At 47.8% G+C, this 18,324-nt stretch overlaps 1 protein-coding gene across 6 annotated transcripts in view; it reads right to left on the reverse strand.

Annotated features, from left to right (window-relative positions):
• ARAP1 (ArfGAP with RhoGAP domain, ankyrin repeat and PH domain 1) overlaps positions 1-18,324 on the reverse strand; it is a 485,498-nt gene that overhangs the window by 371,323 nt on the left and 95,851 nt on the right. Inside the window, exon 1 of one of the 6 annotated variants that reach the window (XM_068266575.1) lies at positions 8,248-8,382. The exons of the other annotated variants lie outside the window; for them this stretch is intronic. The gene's annotated coding sequence lies outside the window, so the exon portion shown is untranslated. Of the gene's footprint in view, positions 1-8,247; positions 8,383-18,324 lie in introns of those variants that run through there. 6 annotated transcript variants of the gene reach the window in all.

Consider the following 18,324-nt stretch of genomic DNA (forward strand, 5'->3'; position numbering starts at 1 on the left):
CAGTAGAGAGGCCCTGTAGTGATATATAGTAGAATGCAGTAAAGAGGCCCTGTAGTGACATATAGCAGAATGCAGTAAAGAGGCCCTGTAGTGACATATAGTAGAATGCAGTAAAGAGATCCTGTCGTGACATATAGTAGAATGCAGTAAAGAGGCCCTGTAGTGACATATAGCAGAATGCAGTACAGAGGCCCTGTAGTGACATATAGCACAATGCAGTAAAAAGGTCCTGTAGTGACATATAGTAGAATGCAGTAAAGAGGTCCTGTAGTGGCATATAGTAGAATGCAGTAAAGAGGCCCTGTAGTGACATATAGTAGAATGCAGTAAAGAGGTCCTGTAGTGACATAACAGAATGCAGTAAAGAGGCCCTGTAGTGACATATAGCAGAATGCAGTAAAGAGGCCCTGTAGTGACATATAGTGGAATGCAGTAAAGAGGCCCTGTAGTAGCATATAGCAGGGTGCAGTAGAGAGGCCCTGTAGTGATATATAGTAGAATGCAGTAAAGAGGTCCCGTAGTGACATATAGCAGAATGCAGTAAAGAGGCACTGTAGTGACATATAGCAGAATGCAGTAAAGACACCCTGTAGTGACATATAGTAGAATGCAGTAAAGAGGCCCTGTAGTGACATATAGTAGAATGCAGTAAAGAGGCCCTGTAGTGACATATAGTAGAATGCAGTAAAGAGGCCCTGTAGTGACATATAGCAGAATGCAGTAAAGAGGCCCTGTAGTGACATATAGCAGGGTGCAATAGAGAGGCCCTGTAGTGACATATAGCAGAATGCAGGAAAGAGGCCCTGTAGTGACATATAGTAGAATGCAGTAAAGAGGTCCTGTAGTGACATATAGTAGAATGCAGTAAAGAGGCCCTGTAGTGACATATAGCAGAATGCAGTAAAGAGGCCCTGTAGTGGCATATAGCATAATGCAGTAGAGAGGCCATGTAGTGACATATAGCAGAATGCAGTAAAGAGGCCCTGTAGTGACATATAGTAGAATGCAGTAAAGAGGCCCTGTAGTGGCATATAGCATAATGCAGCAAAGAGGCCCTGTAGTGACATACAGTGGAGGAAATAATTATTTGACCCCTCACTGATTTTGTAAGTTTGTCCAATGACAAAGAAATGAAAAGTCTCAGAACAGTATCATTTCAATGGTAGGTTTATTTTAACAGTGGCAGATAGCACATCAAAAGGAAAATCGAAAAAATAACTTTAAATAAAAGATAGCAACTGATTTGCATTTCATTGAGTGAAATAAGTTTTTGAACCCCTACCAACCATTAAGAGTTCTGGCTCCCACAGAGTGGTTAGACACTTCTACTCAATTAGTCACCCTCATTAAGGACACCTGTCTTAACTAGTCACCTGTATAAAAGACACCTGTCCACAGAATCAATCAATCAAGCAGACTCCAAACTCCCCAACAAGGGAAAGACCAAAGAGCTGTCCAAGGATGTCAGAGACAAAATTGTAGACCTGCACAAGGCTGGAATGGGCTACAAAACCATTAGCAAGAAGCTGGGAGAGAAGGTGACAACTGTTGGTGCGATTGTTCGAAAATGGAAGGAGCACAAAATGACCATCAATCGACCTCGCTCTGGGGCTCCACGCAAGATCTCACCTCGTGGGGTGTCAATGGTTCTGAGAAAGGTGAAAAAGCATCCTAGAACTACATGGGAGGAGTTAGTGAATGACCTCAAATTAGCAGGGACCACAGTCACCAAGAAAACCATTGGAAACACATTACACCGCAATAGATTAAAATCCTGCAGGGCTCGCAAGGTCCTCCTGCTCAAGAAGGCACATGTGCAGGCCCATCTGAAGTTTGCCAATGAACACCTGAATGATTCTGTGAGTGACTGGGAGAAGGTGCTGTGGTCTGATGAAACCAAAATAGAGCTCTTTGGCATTAACTCAACTCGCTGTGTTTGGAGGAAGAAAAATGCTGCCTATGACCCCCAAAACACCGTCCCCACCGTCAAGCATGGGGGTGGAAACATTTTGCTTTGTGGGGTGTTTTTCTGCTAAGGGCACAGGACAACTTAATCGCATTAACGGGAAAATGGGCGGAGCCATGTATCGTGAAATCCTGAACGACAATCTCCTTCCCTCTGCCAGGAAACTAAAAATGGGTCGTGGATGGGTGTTCCAGCACGACAATGACCCAAAACATACAGCAAAGGCAACAAAGGAGTGGCTCAAGAAGAAGCACATTAAGGTCATGGAGTGGCCTAGTCAGTCTCCGGACCTTAATCCAATAGAAAACCTATCGAGGGAGCTCAAGCTCAGAGTTGCACAGAGACAGCCTCGAAACCTTAGGGATTTAGAGATGATCTGCAAAGAGGAGTGGACCAACATTCCTCCTAAAATGTGTGCAAACTTGGTCATCAATTACAAGAAACGTTTGACCTCTGTGCTTGCAAACAAAGGTTTTTCCACTAAGTATTAAGTCTTTTATTGTTAGAGGGTTCAAAAACTTATTTCACTCAATGAAATGCAAATCAGTTGCTATCTTTTATTATTTTAGGTTATTTTTTCGATTTTCCTTTTGATGTGCTATCTGCCACTGTTAAAATAAACCTACCATTGAAATGATACTGTTCTGAGACTTTATTTCTTTGTCATTGGACAAACTTACAAAATCAGTGAGGGGTCAAATAATTATTTCCTCCACTGTAGCAGAATGCAGTAAAGAGGCCATGTAGTGACATATAGTAGAATGCAGTAAAGAGGCCATGTAGTGACATATAGCAGAATGCAGTAAAGAGGCCCTGTAGTGACATATAGTAGAATGCAGTAAAGAGGCCCTGTAGTGACATATAGCACAATGCAGTAAAAAGGTCCTGTAGTGACATATAGTAGAATGCAGTAAAGAGGCCCTGTAGTGACATATAGTAGAATGCAGTAAAGAGGCCCTGTAGTGACATATAACAGAATGCAGTAAAGAGGTCCTGTAGCGTCATATAGTGGAATGCAGTAAAGAGGCCCTGTAATGACATATAGTAGAATGCAGTAAATGAATCAGTATAATTTTTATGGTAATATCCCTTGGTATGTTACCCCTCCCTCCCAGTGGAGTCACAGCCTAGGCTAGCTATGCAGATTTTTCCTCCCAGAGTATTCTGGGAGACCAGGTATAATTTGTAGTGGCCTCAGAATTCTTAGTAAACGAGCATTTGGCAGAGATCACCTGACAGGACTAAAGATGCATGCAAGAAGCGAATGCACATCCTTAGTCCTGTCAGGTGATCTCTACGGAATGTTTGTTATTGAGAGTCTGAAAGGCAGTAAAAAATATAGCTGGCCTCCCAGAATGCTCGGGGCGGGGGTTAGGGATAAGCCTCAGTGGGAAGGCTGATGCTGAGATCAGGAAGATTACTCATATACCTCAATATGTGCTGTAGACAGTGCGTCAGAAAACAAAACAGGCTCATTTGTGCTGCATAGGCATAAACATGACCACTGACGTATAGAGTCAAAACAATAAGTTGAGCCAAGAGCCAAACTTTGTTAAGTTGAGCTTTCTCAAATTTGTAGCACTTTGTAATTTGCTGCCTGCTGAAGCACTGTGTAGATAAGGCCCGGTTCACACTTGCGTTTTGATGAAATACTTACCGGTGGCATGGGTCCGGTCCGGTCCGTTCTGAGAACATCCATTCGCCATCAGGAGGCCATCAGGATCCGGTCAGGTCACGTTCAGTTTTCATCCGGATCTTCTTCCGTTCTGCGTGCGTTTGTGGATCAGTTTCTGTTTTCAAAGAGGGGCCTGGAAGGTCTGGAAAAGCGCTGGAGTCCTTCTTGGGGAGAGCCTGCTGTGCGGACATCATCCTCCTCGTCCCGCAGAGCCCTGCGTCTGGATGGTCGGGTCCTTCCCTGTCCTCCGCTGTGTTCTGGGGTGGCTGCGGAGAGGCTGGGGGCTGTCCGGCGCTGGGTACATCCACATGGCCGCCTGCACCATAGAGAACCCCACAGGAAGTGGGGTAGGACGTCCGGCTTACATCCGGAAGTGTGTTGTGCACTTCCGTTTCCCCTCAATTGCTGTTGCGCTGGATTTCTTGTCTGGATCCGGTCCGGCGGCGGTGGACGGAGGACCGATCCGGAAAATTGGAGCATGTTGGAAAATTCCGGACCACAGACCGCATCCGGAGGAACAGACGAGTGCGCACGGGTCCATCGATTAACAATGGACCCTTAATCGTCCGTTCCGTTTGCGGACCTTGCGGTCCGGCTCCGGTCTGCAAAACAACTCAAGTGTGAACCGGGCCTAAGACAAGAGGAAACTCTCCAGTGAGAATTTAACTGAATAAGCTCTTTATTGTGTTCCTGTTGTGTAGGGTGTTTATTGATCTTTCACCTTTGAGTGCAGTTTTTGTGTATTTTCTGTATCGTCTCATTGTTCAGGTAACTGTATACTCTGTGCAGTGTCCATTGTACAGCACCACAGGGCATGCTGCTGTTCTATAAATCAATATTGGTAATAACATTAGGATGGCTGATAGGGCATGTAATAGTATTATGCATCAGAGAGGGTTTATGTTGACATAGTGGACTGTTAGGGCATAGAAGGGAAACTGTGTTTTATTTGAGGGGTGCACTCAGGACCCAATTTTAAGAGGTTTTATTCTCATTAAAGTGAACCAGAGACGAAGCACCCTTGTGTATTTTACCATATATATCAGTAAGAACATTAGAGAAAACACTTACCATGCTCTCTGTTTCATCCTCACTGCTAAAAGTGTCTGTTATCAGCTGTGATAAGAATCCCGGACTGAGCATTCAGTCTGGCTTTGCAGGGAATAATTATAGCTGAGTCATTATAGCAGAGCCACAAGGGGGCAGGCTTGGGCTTGAAGACACCAGAGAAGACAGACTCAGCTATAATCTTTCCATAGCAAAGCTAGACTGAGTGCTCGGTCGGAGATTCTTATCAGAGGTGATAACAGTCAGATTAAACAGAGAACAATGAAACAAAGAGCAGATTAGGTGTTTACTGTCATGTTCCCACTGATTTATAAGGTAAAATACAAGAGGGTGCTTCATCTCTGGTTCTCTTTAAGGCCTGGGACACATTTTGCAATCACACGGGACAACTTGCATTGCGATTCCTCAGTGGTTGGCAGCGCTCAATAAATCGAACAGTGCTTCTGGTTTGTGTTTTTTCTTTTCTTTTTTTTTTATCATTTAAGCCTTTGGAGAGTGATTTTTAAATATATACCGGACCTCATTTCTGCTGGCTTCCTGCCCATAGCCCCGCCCCTAGGACAAGGGGTCACGTGTCCTCCTCTAGCTCCAATTAGACAAGTGCCTGTGACCTCTTGCCCTAGGGGGCAGGGATATAAGCTGGACCCCGGGAGACTAGGTAATTTAAACTTTATTTAAAAAAATATATATATATCATCATAGCTTTTCAAAGGTAATTTTGCAGTGCTCCAATCTCTTGTATTGGGGCACAATCACACCAAAAATGCTAAAGACAAAACAATTGCAATTTCCCCTAATCGCAATCGCTCTAGTAGTGGGTTTGCCTCCATGAACTTTCCTCGGCAAAGCGCTTTTTGGAATAGTCGGCTATTGTCAGAGATGCAAAAAAAAAAATGCTGCCAGAAGTGCTCAAGTGGGTCCCAGGCCTTAAAGTGGACCTGTAGGGTGAAAAGTGCCCCATTTAGATACTTACGTAAGCAGAGGGCCGCCTGCACCTCGCTGTTCCAGGGACCCCAGAACCCCCCAAACAAAGGCTTGTCAAAGAGTGCACTCCCGTCTGTGAAGGAGCACGGCGGTAATGCGCAGAAAACATCGCCCCTGCACAGTAGCACGGAGACGCTTGGGCTCCCGCGCAGGCACAAAGCTTCCCCCTGCACAGTAGCACGGAGACACTTGGGCTCCTGCGCAGGCACAAAGCTTCCTCCTGCACAGTAGCACGGAGACGCTTGGGCTCCTGCGCAGGCACAAAGCTTCCTCCTGCACAGTAGCACGGAGACGCTTGGGCTCCCGCGCAGGCACAAAGCTTCCCCCTGCACAGTAGCACGGAGACGCTTGGGCTCCCGCGCAGGCACAAAGCTTCCCCCTGCACAGTAGCACGGAGACGCTTGGGCTCCCGCGCAGGCACAAAGCTTCCTCCTGCACAGTAGCACGGAGACGCTTGGGCTCATGCGCAGGCACAAAGCTTCCTCCTGCACAGTAGCACGGAGACGCTTGGGCTCCCGCGCAGGCACAAAGCTTCCCCCTGCACAGTAGCACGGAGACGCTTGGGCTCCCGCGCAGGCACAAAGCTTCCTCCTGCACAGTAGCATGGAGACGCTTGGGCTCATGCGCAGGCACAAAGCTTCCTCCTGCACAGTAGCACGGAGACGCTTGGGCTCCCGCGCAGGCACAAAGCTTCCTCCTGCACAGTAGCACGGAGACGCTTGGGCTCCCGCGCAGGCACAAAGCTTCCCCCTGCACAGTGCAGCCGTGCTCGTTCAGGGACAGAAGTGTGAGCATGAAGTATTAGAGGGTCCCGGCATCCAGAGGTGGTTGGGAGGACGCCTCAGGACGCCTCTTCGGGATCCAAAGGCTTCTGCTTGCCTCTACCCAGGCAAGTATCTTAATTTTTCCCCTTTTAATGTCACAGGTTTACTTTAAAGAGAAATTGTAGTGAAAATGACATAATAAAATTGCTAATTTTTTACTTTTTTTTACTTTTTAATTTATAGACTATTTAGTCAGTGTTTGCCCATTGTGAAATCTTTCCTCTCCCTGATTTACATTTTGACATTTATCACTGGTGGTGACATTTTTAGTTCTGCCAGGTGATCTGTACGGAATGTTTGTTACTAAGGGCCATATCCTATTCAAGGTGATAAGTAGCTTGCAGATGCGAGCTACTTATCACCTTGCCATCGCGCGAGGATTACCGGCAAATCCTATTGCCCATATCCTTCGCGCGATGGCCGATCATTAGGGAGCATTACTCAGGCGAAAGCCTGATCGATGCTCCCTTTTACCGAGCGATGGGGAGTGAGGTTTACGCTGTGGTGCTGTCCATCAGCACCACGGCCTCACTCCCCACACATGCGCACTCGCCCGCCGAACATCACCGACATCTTCCGCCGCAGCATCTGGGGGTCTCCTTTAATAAGGAGACCCCCAGAGCTCCCCGTCGGGTCACCGCACAGTTTAGAAGCCCCCGCGCAGCTCTGCAAAGGCTCCCCGTCATACGTACCGCCGCCGATCACGCGCCGCCTCTCGCCGCAAAATCCGTCAAGTAATTACAGTGTAATATCTAACACTGTAATTAGTGTCCGCATAGAAGGAGCCCGGGCAAAGCATCTTTGAATCTGCAGCCGGGCTCCCCATTGGTCTGCTGTCTGAACCATTTTATTGGTTCAGACAGCGAACCAATGGAGAGCCCGGCTGCAGATTCAAAGATGCTTTGCCCGGGCTCCTATGCGGGCACTAATTACAGTGTTAGATATTACACTGCAATTAAGTGACGGATTTTGCGGCGAGAGGCGGCGCGTGATCGGCGGCGGTACGTATGACAGGGGAGCCTTTGCAGAGCTGCGCGGGGGCTTCAAAACTGTGCGGCGACCCGACGGGGAGCTCTGGGGGTCTCCTTATTAAAGGAGACCCCCAGATGCTGCGGCGACGAGGTGCGTTAGCTAGTTTAGACCTGCTTTTTGCAGGTCTAAGCTAAAGCTCATGTCTGCCGGGAAGCATCGCTTCCCGGAGACATGATAAGGGTAATTGGATTCCGTGGTAAGAACTCGCTGGGCGATTATATCGCCCAAGCGAGTTCTTTTCCGCCTGGGGGGGGGGTCTAAAGTTTAATTAGGTTAGGCGATGCCCCCATCGCCTAAGTTGAGAACTCGCCAGTGCTTAGAGCTGGCGAGTTCAGCAATAGAATATGGCCCTAAGAATTCTATGCACAGAGGGAGATGCTGCTTGCTTGTCAGTTGGAAAAAGCAGTTATTTCCCATAATGCACCGAGGTTCACAGACAGCAAACTGTCAGGACCCTAGTCATGACATCACACTGTGAGAGGGGTTTCACCAGAATATCAGCCATACCGACCCCCGGATCTATTTGAGAAAAGGAAAATTCCTCATGGGAAAGGGGGTATCAGCTACTGACAGGGATGACGCTCAATTCTTGGTGTTCCTCTTTAAGTGTAAATACAATTTACACAATTCTGTTTTTAAACGAACCGGCTCCTGATACTGTATGCTTCTGTGCTTGCAGATCTGGAAGAGACACCTACCAGTAGCGGGTGAGGCACGCAGGGTGTCAGAGGTGCAGTCAGAGGGTGTCAGGGTCCAGTCTGGCCACAGGAAGTGAAAGGTGTCCATAGAGTTGTAGTGATGTGTGGGATCTCTGCCTCCATGACTTTCTCAGCTTATGGCTCTGTCAGCTCTCACACAGCATCTGCTGCTTACTTCCTGATTAGCAGGAAGGGGACAACATCGTGTCACATGCTGCGGCCTGAGGTAACCTCTGCTTCCGACTACAGACCACCGGGGAGACGTCCAATACGAGGCTGCAGTGACACCACCAGACGTGCAGCTATTCTACACTTTACTCTGTGACCAAACTATGCATTACACCATGCATGTCAACAGGGAACATCACTGACAATACAGCTCGCAGCAGACCAGTGATATCACTGAGAACCCAGCCTATCCCTTCACTAGAGACCAGTGACATCACTGAGAGTGCAGCCTATCCCTTCACTAGAGACCAGTGACATCACTGAGAATGCAGCCGATCCATTCACTAGGAACCAGTGACCTCACTGAGAATGCAGCCTATCCATTCACTAGAGACCAGTGACATCCCTGAAAATGCAGCCTATCCATTCACTAGAGACCAGTGACGCCACTGAGAATGCAGTCTATCCATTCACTAGAGACCAGTGACATCCCTGAGAATGCAGCCTATCCATTCACTAGAGAGCAGTGACACCACTGAGAATGCAGCCTATCCATTGACTGGAGAGCAGTGACATCCCTGAGAATGCAGCCTATCCAGTCACTACAGACCAGTGACATCACTGAGAATGCAGCCTATTCATTCACTAGAGACCAGTGAGATCACTGAGAATGCAGCCTATCCATTCACTACAGACCAGTGAGATCACTGAGAATGCAGCCTATCCATTCACTAGAGACCAGTGACATCACCGAGAATGCAGCCTATCCATTCACTAGAGACCAGTGACATCACTGAGAATGCAGCCTATCCATTCACTGGAGACCAGTGACATCACTGAGAATGCAGCCTATCCATTCACTAGAGACCAGTGACATCACCGAGAATGCAGCCTATCCATTGACTGGAGAGCAGTGACATCACTGAGAACGCAGCCTATCCATTCACTACCAAGCACTGGTAGAGGGAGGGCTTGTGTGAGAATAGTATTATATTTAGTGATTTTACTATTAGAACCACCAATGCCCAATAGTAGAATATCAGTAATTTTATGGATTTCTGCTGGTGGACATTCCTTCATGCACACATCCTGTTTTGAATAAGCTTAACAAACTGGGGCCAAGTTATTAATATTCAAATATTATAATTGCAGTAAACTTCAGTAATTCTCACAACTTTAACTTATGTAGCGCAGGCTGATTGCCATCTCATGCATTCACTACATCTTCATACCTCCCAACTTTTTGAGATGAGAAAGAGGGACATTTAAGCCACGCCCCTGCCACAACCCTAGTCACGCATACCATAAAGATTTCATAAGAAAAATATGTTGTTTTATAATTCAAACCACACTGGTCCTTTCTATCCTGGTTCATTTTCCTTCATAGTAACATTGTAAAATTAGTAATATATCAATTTAAAGGATGTGAAGAAAGATTAGAGTCAATCAAAAACATTTTTTAGCAGATAAGTATATATATTTATATATTTACATAGAAAGAGGGACAAAGGCCTAAAAGAGGGACAAATGAGGATGAAAGAGGGACAGGGCTCCAAAAGAGGGACACTTGGGCGCTATGCATCTTACATAAAGAAATACTGTGATCCTGCAATAAATGTTATCTGTAACATGATCAAGGTTTCTAAAAATGTATCAAACCAAAAGTGGAATTTTATCATCAATGCAAAGAGCACCACCTACTGGTCGTTACAGTTATTGCAAGTGTTTATTGTAATGTACAGTAATGTGTTGCACAGAGTTATCAGAGGAACATAAAAGGTTGAAAAGCAGATAGCAGGAGATCAGAGCCCTCATTCAATACATTTTTTCTCTCGAGTTTTCGCACAGGAGATGCTTTTGTAAGTAAAATACTTCATCAATAAATTAAATAAGTCTTTAAATTAAGTTAAATTTGATATACTTTTCTCAACCACTCTTTAATACTTTTTTAGTTGTTGTTGAGAATGGTATGGTGGTTCAGGTCCTTGGACTCCATTGGCTGCATACCTTCGCGTTTCTGACTACTGAGGCCAAGATAACATCATTATCTTCATAACTAACAGTACAGTATATTCCCTTTATTTCCTACCACTTCAGCCCAGAGCTGGGACAAGGTCCTCCAGCACACAAGGCTGAGACTCCAAAGTGCTCCCCTCCATCCCTCCCACACCAGCCGTCACACACTGATTGCTATTAGACTAAGAGGCACCCCAGGGCTCCCAACACCTTCATCTCTAGTTATCTGGCTTGCAGTCACTGCCATGTATCCCCTTTTCTTATTTCTCTATGCTTCAAACACAATAGGGGAATGATAGCTGAGTGAGTTGTGCGCCCCCTCCTACACTGCGCCCTGAGGCTGGAGCCTCTCTCGCCTCTGCCTCGGCCCTGCACCTCCTCCTATACTGCGCCCTGAGGCTGGAGCCTCTCTCGCCTCTGCCTCGGCCCTGCACCCCCTCCTACACTGCGCCCTGAGGCTGTAGCCTCTCTTGCCTCTGCCTCAGCCCAGCCCTGCACACCCTCCTACACTGCGCCCTGAGGCTGGAGCCTCTCTTGCCTCTGCCTTTGCCCTGCACCCCCTCCTACACTGCACCCTGAGGCTGGAGCCTCTCTCGCCTCTGCTTCGGACCAGCTTCAGCCCAGCATCTCTTATGCCCCTTGCTCAGGAGGCCCCCTAGGTCTTCACCATCTGAGAACCTAATACAATATCATTATGCTTGGCCCTCAAATTAATTCTTTATCATGGACATCAGTATACATTATTAGGGAAACTTGAATGGGGTCACCCCTCCTTTCGTAGTGGTGCCTGCTAGTGTTGGGCGAACAGTGTTCGCCACTGTTCGGGTTCTGCAGAACATCACCCTGTTCGGGTGATGTTTGGGTTCGGCCGAACACCTGATGGTGCTCGGCCAAACTGTTCGGCCATATGGCCGAACTAAGAGCGCATGGCCGAACGTTACCCGAACGTTCGGCTAGCGCTGTGATTGGCCGAACGGGTCACGTGTAGTGTTGGGCGAACATCTAGATGTTCGGGTTCGGGCCGAACATGGCCGAACTCCGAACATAATGGAAGTCAATGGGGACCCCGACTTTCGTGCTTTGTAAAGCCTCCTTATATGCTACATACCCCAAATTTACAGGGTATGTGCACCTTGGGAGTGGGTACAAGAGGAAAAAAAAAATTAGCAAAAAGAGCTTATAGTTTTTGAGAAAATCGATTTTAAAGTTTCAAAGGGAAAACTGTCTTTTAAATGCGGCGAATGTCTGTTTTCTTTGCACAGGTAACATGCTTTTTGTCGGCATGCAGTCATAAATGTAATACATATAAGAGGTTCCAGGAAAAGGGACCGGTAACGCTAACCCAGCAGCAGCACACGTGATGGAACAGGAGGAGGGTGGCGCAGGAGGAGAAGGCCACGCTTTGAGACACAACAACCCAGGCCTTGCATGAGGACAAGAAGCGTGCGGATAGCAATTTGCATTTTGTCGCCATGCAGTCATAAATGTAATACAGATGAGAGGTTCAATAAACAGGGACCGGAAACGCTAACCCATCACAGATGTTCATTGTTCATGTTACTTGGTTGGGGTCCGGGAGTGTTGCGTAGTCGTTTCCAATCCAGGATTGATTCATTTTAATTTGAGTCAGACGGTCTGCATTTTCTGTGGAGAGGCGGATACGCCGCCGATCTGTGACGATGCCTCCGGCAGCACTGAAACAGCGTTCCGACATAACGCTGGCTGCCGGGCAAGCCAGCACCTCTATTGCGTACATTGCCAGTTTGTGCCAGGTGTCTAGCTTCGATACCCAATAGTTGAAGGGTGCAGATGGATTGTTCAACACAGCTACGCCATCTGACATGTAGTCCTTGACCATCTTCTCCAGGCGATCGGTGTTGGAGGTGGATCTGCACGCTTGCTGTTCTGTGTGCTGCTGCATGGGTGTCAGAAAATTTTCCCACTCCAAGGACACTGCCGATACCATTCCCTTTTGGGCACTAGCTGCGGCTTGTGTTGTTTGCTGCCCTCCTGGTCGCCCTGGGTTTGCGGAAGTCAGTCTGTCGGCGTACAACTGGCTAGAGGAGGGGGAGGATGTCAATCTCCTCTCTAAAGTCTCCACAAGGGCCTGCTGGTATTCTTCCATTTTGACCTGTCTGGCTCTTTCTTCAAGCAGTTTTGGAACATTGTGTTTGTACCGTGGATCCAGAAGGTTATAAACCCAGTATTTGGTGTTGTCCAGAATGCGCACAATGCGTGGGTCGCGTTCAATGCAGTCCTAGGCCGAAGAGGTCATAGCCTAGGGTCACAAAACCTGTTTATTTGGGCAATTTCAATGGTGGCGAGTCTGACGTACATAAATCGCAGCAATGGCCGTTAGCAACGTCTGAATCTCACGAAATGTCTCATGCAGGTAGAAGACATATTGTTAGACTTGGGCTCCAAAGATGGGTTCCCTACATCTCTGCAAACCAGAGTTACAGGGCTCCAAATTTGGTAAAATCACCCATAGGCTTTCATTGGGCCTCCTATTTACAGTTCCAAAATCTCACATCTTTTCAAAGGGCAATTACTCAGCAGTGGCAAATTTTCTAGCATTGTAGGGACCCTTAGGGGGAACATGACTGGTGAGTTTCGGGCCCCTAGGCCAAAGAGGTCATAGCCTAGGGTCACAAAAACCTGTTTATTTGGGCTATTTCAATGGTAGTGATGGTGGCGTACATAAATCGCAGCAATGGCCGTTAACAACGTCTGAATCTCACGAAATGTCTCATGCAGGTAGAAGACATATTGTTAGACTTGGATTCCAAAGATGGGGTCCCTACATCTCTGCAAACCAGAGTAACAGGGGTCCAAAATTGGTAAAAATCCCCCATAGAATTTCATTGCCTCCCTATTTCACTTTCCAAAATCTCACATCTTTTCAAAGGGCAATGGCTCAGCAGTACCAAATTTTCTAGCATTGTAGGGACCCTTAGGGGGAACATATCTGGTGAGTTTCGGGCCCCTAGGCCGAAGAGGTCATAGCCTAGGGTCATAAAAACCTGTTTATTTGGGCTATTTCAATGGTAGTGATGGTGACGTACATAAATCGCAGCAATGGCCATTAGCAACGTCTGAATCTCACGAAATGTCTCATGCAGGTAGAAGACATATTGTTAGACTTGGATTCCAAAGATGGGGTCCCTACATCTCTGCAAACCAGAGTTACAGGGGTCCAAAATTGGTAAAATCCCCCATAGGATTTTATTGCCTCCCTATTTCACTTTCCAAAATCTCACATCTTTTCAAAGGGCAATAGCTGAGCAGTACCAAATTTTCTAGCATTGTAGGGACCCTTAGGGGGATCATGACTGGTGAGTTTTGCCACTGCTGAGCCATTGCCCTTTGAAATGGTGTGAGATTTTGGAACGGTAAATAGGAGGCCCAATGAAAGCCTATGGGGGATTTTACCAATTTTGGACCCCTGTAACTCTGGTTTGCAGAGATGTAGGGACCCCATCTTTGGAATCCAAGTCTAACAATATGTCTTCTACCTGCATGAGACATTTCGTGAGATTCAGACTTTGCTAACGGCCATTGCTGCGATTTATGTACGTCACCATCACTACCATTGAAATAGCCCAAATAAACAGGTTTTTGTGACCCTAGGCTATGACCTCTTTGGCCTAGGGGCCCGAAACTCACCAGTCATGTTCCCCCTAAGGGTCCCTACAATGCTAGAAAATTTGGTACTGCTGAGCCATTGCCCTTTGAAAAGATGTGAGATTTTGGAACTGTAAATAGGAGGCCCAATGAAAGCCTATGGGTGATTTTACCAAATTTGGAGCCCTGTAACTCTGGTTTGCAGAGATGTAGGGAACCTATCTTTGGAGCCCAAGTCTAACAATATGTCTTCTACCTGCATGAGACATTTCGTGAGATTCAGACGTTGCTAACGGCCATTGCTGCGATTTATGTACGTCAGACTCGCCACCATTGAAATAGCCCAAATAAACAGGTTTTGTGACCCTAGGCTATGACCTCTTCGGCCTAGGACTGCATTGAACGCGACCCACGCATTGTGCGCATTCTGGACAACACCAAATACTGGGTTTATAACCTTCTGGATCCACGGTACAAACACAATGTTCCAAAACTGCTTGAAGAAAGAGCCAGACAGGTCAAAATGGAAGAATACCAGCAGGCCCTTGTGGAGACTTTAGAGAGGAGATTGACATCCTCCCCCTCCTCTAGCCAGTTGTACGCCGACAGACTGACTTCCGCAAACCCAGGACGACCAGGAGGGCAGCAAACAACACAAGCCACAGCTAGTGCCCAAAAGGGAATGGTATCGGCAGTGTCCTTGGAGTGGGAAAATTTTCTGACACCCATGCAGCAGCACACAGAACAGCAAGCGTGCAGATCCACCTCCAACACCGATCGCCTGGAGAAGATGGTCAAGGACTACATGTCAGATGGCGTAGCTGTGTTGAACAATCCATCTGCACCCTTCAACTATTGGGTATCGAAGCTAGACACCTGGCACAAACTGGCAATGTACGCAATAGAGGTGCTGGTTTGCCCGGCAGCCAGCGTTATGTCGGAACGCTGTTTCAGTGCTGCCGGAGGCATCGTCACAGATCGGCGGCGTATCCGCCTCTCCACAGAAAATGCAGACCGTCTGACTCAAATTAAAATGAATCAATCCTGGATTGGAAACGACTACGCAACACTCCCGGACCCCAACCAAGTAACATGAACAATGAACATCTGTGATGGGTTAGCGTTTCCGGTCCCTGTTTATTGAACCTCTCATCTGTATTACATTTATGACTGCATGGCGACAAAATGCAAATTGCTATCCGCACGCTTCTTGTCCTCATGCAAGGCCTGGGTTGTTGTGTCTCAAAGCGTGGCCTTCTCCTCCTGCGCCACCCTCCTCCTGTTCCATCACGTGTGCTGCTGCTGGGTTAGCGTTACCGGTCCCTTTTCCTGGAACCTCTTATATGTATTACATTTATGATTGCATGCCGACAAAAAGCATGTTACCTGTGCAAAGAAAACAGACATTTCCCGCATTTAAAAGACAGTTTTCCCTTTGAAACTTTAAAATCGATTTTCTCAAAAACTATAAGCTCTTTTTGCTAAAAATTTTTTTCCTCTTGTACCCACTCCCAAGGTGCACATACCCTGTAAATTTGGGGTATGTAGCATATAAGGAGGCTTTACAAAGCACGAAAGTTCGGGTCCCCATTGACTTCCATTATGTTCGGAGTTCGGGTCGAACACCCGAACATCGCGGCCATGTTCGGCCTGTTCGGCCCGAACCCGAACATCTAGATGTTCGCCCAACACTAGTGCCTGCATGGTCATATACACGAGCAGCCACCATGATCCCTCTTTCCCCATAACACGTGTGACCACCATCCTCCTACCCCCATAACAAGTGCCACAACACCACCACCACCATAGCAAGTGTTTTCACTATAATACCTCATCACCACAGCCCATCCTCCTACCCCCATAACAAGTGCCACAACAACCCCTCACACCACCACCACAGCAAGTGTGTCCACTATAATACCTCATCACCACAGGCCATCCTCCTACCCCCATAACAAGTGCCACAACACCCCCTCACACCACCACCATAGCAAGTGTGTCCACTATAATACCTCATCACCACAGGCCATCCTCCTACCCCCATAACAAGTGCCACAACACCCCCTCACACCACCACCATAGCAAGTGTGTCCACTATAATACCTCATCACCACAGGCCATCCTCCTACCCCCATATCAAGTGCCACAACACCAACTCACACCACCACCACCATAGCAAGTGTGTCCACTATAATACCTCATCACCACAGCCCATCCTCCTACCCCAGTAACAAGTGCCACAACACCCCCTCACACCACCACCATAGCAAGTGTGTCCACTATAATCCCTCATCACCACAGCCCATCCTCCTACCCCCGTAACAAGTGCCACAACACCCCCTCACACCACCACCACCATAGCAAGTGTGTCCACTATAATCCCTCATCACCACAGCCCATCCTCCTACCCCCATAACAAGTGCCACAACACCACCTCACACCACCATCACCATAGCAAGTGTGTCCAATATAATCCCTCATCACCACAGCCCATCCTCCTACCCCCGTAACAAGTGCCACAACAACCTCTCACACCACCACCACCATAGCAAGTGTGTCCACTATAATACCTCATCACCACAGCCCATCCTCCTACCCCCATAACAAGTGCCACAACAACCTCTCACACCACCACCATAGCAAGTGTGTCCACTATAATACCTCATCACCACAGCCCATCCTCCTACCCCCGTAACAAGTGCCACAACACCCCCTCACACCACCACCATAGCAAGTGTGTCCACTATAATACCTCATCACCACAGCCCATCCTCCTACCCCCGTAACAAGTGCCACAACACCCCCTCACACCACCACCATAGCAAGTGTGTCCACTATAATACCTCATCACCACAGCCCATCCTCCTACCCCCATAACAAGTGCCACAACAACCTCTCACACCACCACCATAGCAAGTGTGTCCACTATAATACCTCATCACCACAGCCCATCCTCCTACCCCCATAACAAGTGCCACAACACCCCCTCACACCACCACCATAGCAAGTGTGTCCACTATAATACCTCATCACCACAGGCCATCCTCCTACCCCCATAACAAGTGCCACAACACCAACTCACACCACCACCACCATAGCAAGTGTGTCCACTATAATACCTCATCACCACAGCTCATCCTCCTACCCCCATAACAAGTGCCACAACACCACCTCACACCACCATCACCATAGCAAGTGTGTCCACTATAATACCTCATCACCACAGCCCATCCTCCTACCCCCGTAACAAGTGCCACAACACCCTCTCACACCACCACCACCATAGCAAGTGTGTCCACTATAATACCTCATCACCACAGCCCATCCTCCTACCCCCATAACAAGTGCCACAACAACCCCCTCACACCACCACCACCATAGCAAGTGTGTCCACTATAATACCTCATCACCACAGCCCATCCTTCTACCCCCGTAACAAGTGTCACAACACCCTCTCACACCACCATCACCATATCAAGTGTGTCCACTAGAATACCTCATCACCACAGCCCATCCTTCTACCCCCATAACAAGTGCCACAACACCCTCTCACACCACCATCACCATAGCAAGTGTGTCCACTATAATACCTCATCACCACAGCCCATCCTTCTACCCCCATAACAAGTGCCACAACACTCCCTCACACCACCACCACCATAGCAATTGTGTCCACTATAATACCTCATCACCACAGCCCATCCTCCTACCCCCGTAACAAGTGCCACAACAACCTCTCACACCACCACCACCATAGCAAGTGTGTCCACTATAATACCTCATCACCACAGCCCATCCTCCTACCCCCGTAACAAGTGCCACAACACCCTCTCACACCACCACCACCATAGCAAGTGTGTCCACTATAATCCCTCATCACCACAACCCATCCTCCTACCCCCGTAACAAGTGCCACAACACCCTCTCACACCACCACCACCATAGCAAGTGTGTCCACTATAATCCCTCATCACCACAGCCCATCCTCCTACCCCCGTAACAAGTGCCAGGAGTACCATACCACCAGCAGAAAGAGGTAATTGGCTTTCCAATTGGCCTCCCCCTTTGGGTATGTTTCCTTGTGGGCATTGTACACAGTGTGGATTCGTCCAGAGAGGCGCCTCTCTCCCACACCCACGCTCGGGTAAACGTTTCCCGCTTAGATGCTTTGCTAGTTGTTCCACAAAAAATGTGGTGTACTGCCTGATTTGCCCTTGTGGCCTGCTGTACGTAGGCCAAACAACCCGTGAGATTCGCTCGAGAATTAGT

The sequence above is a fragment of the Hyperolius riggenbachi genome, chromosome 2, assembly GCF_040937935.1.
Source record: "Hyperolius riggenbachi isolate aHypRig1 chromosome 2, aHypRig1.pri, whole genome shotgun sequence".
In the NCBI taxonomy this organism is placed as follows: Eukaryota; Metazoa; Chordata; class Amphibia; order Anura; family Hyperoliidae; genus Hyperolius; species Hyperolius riggenbachi.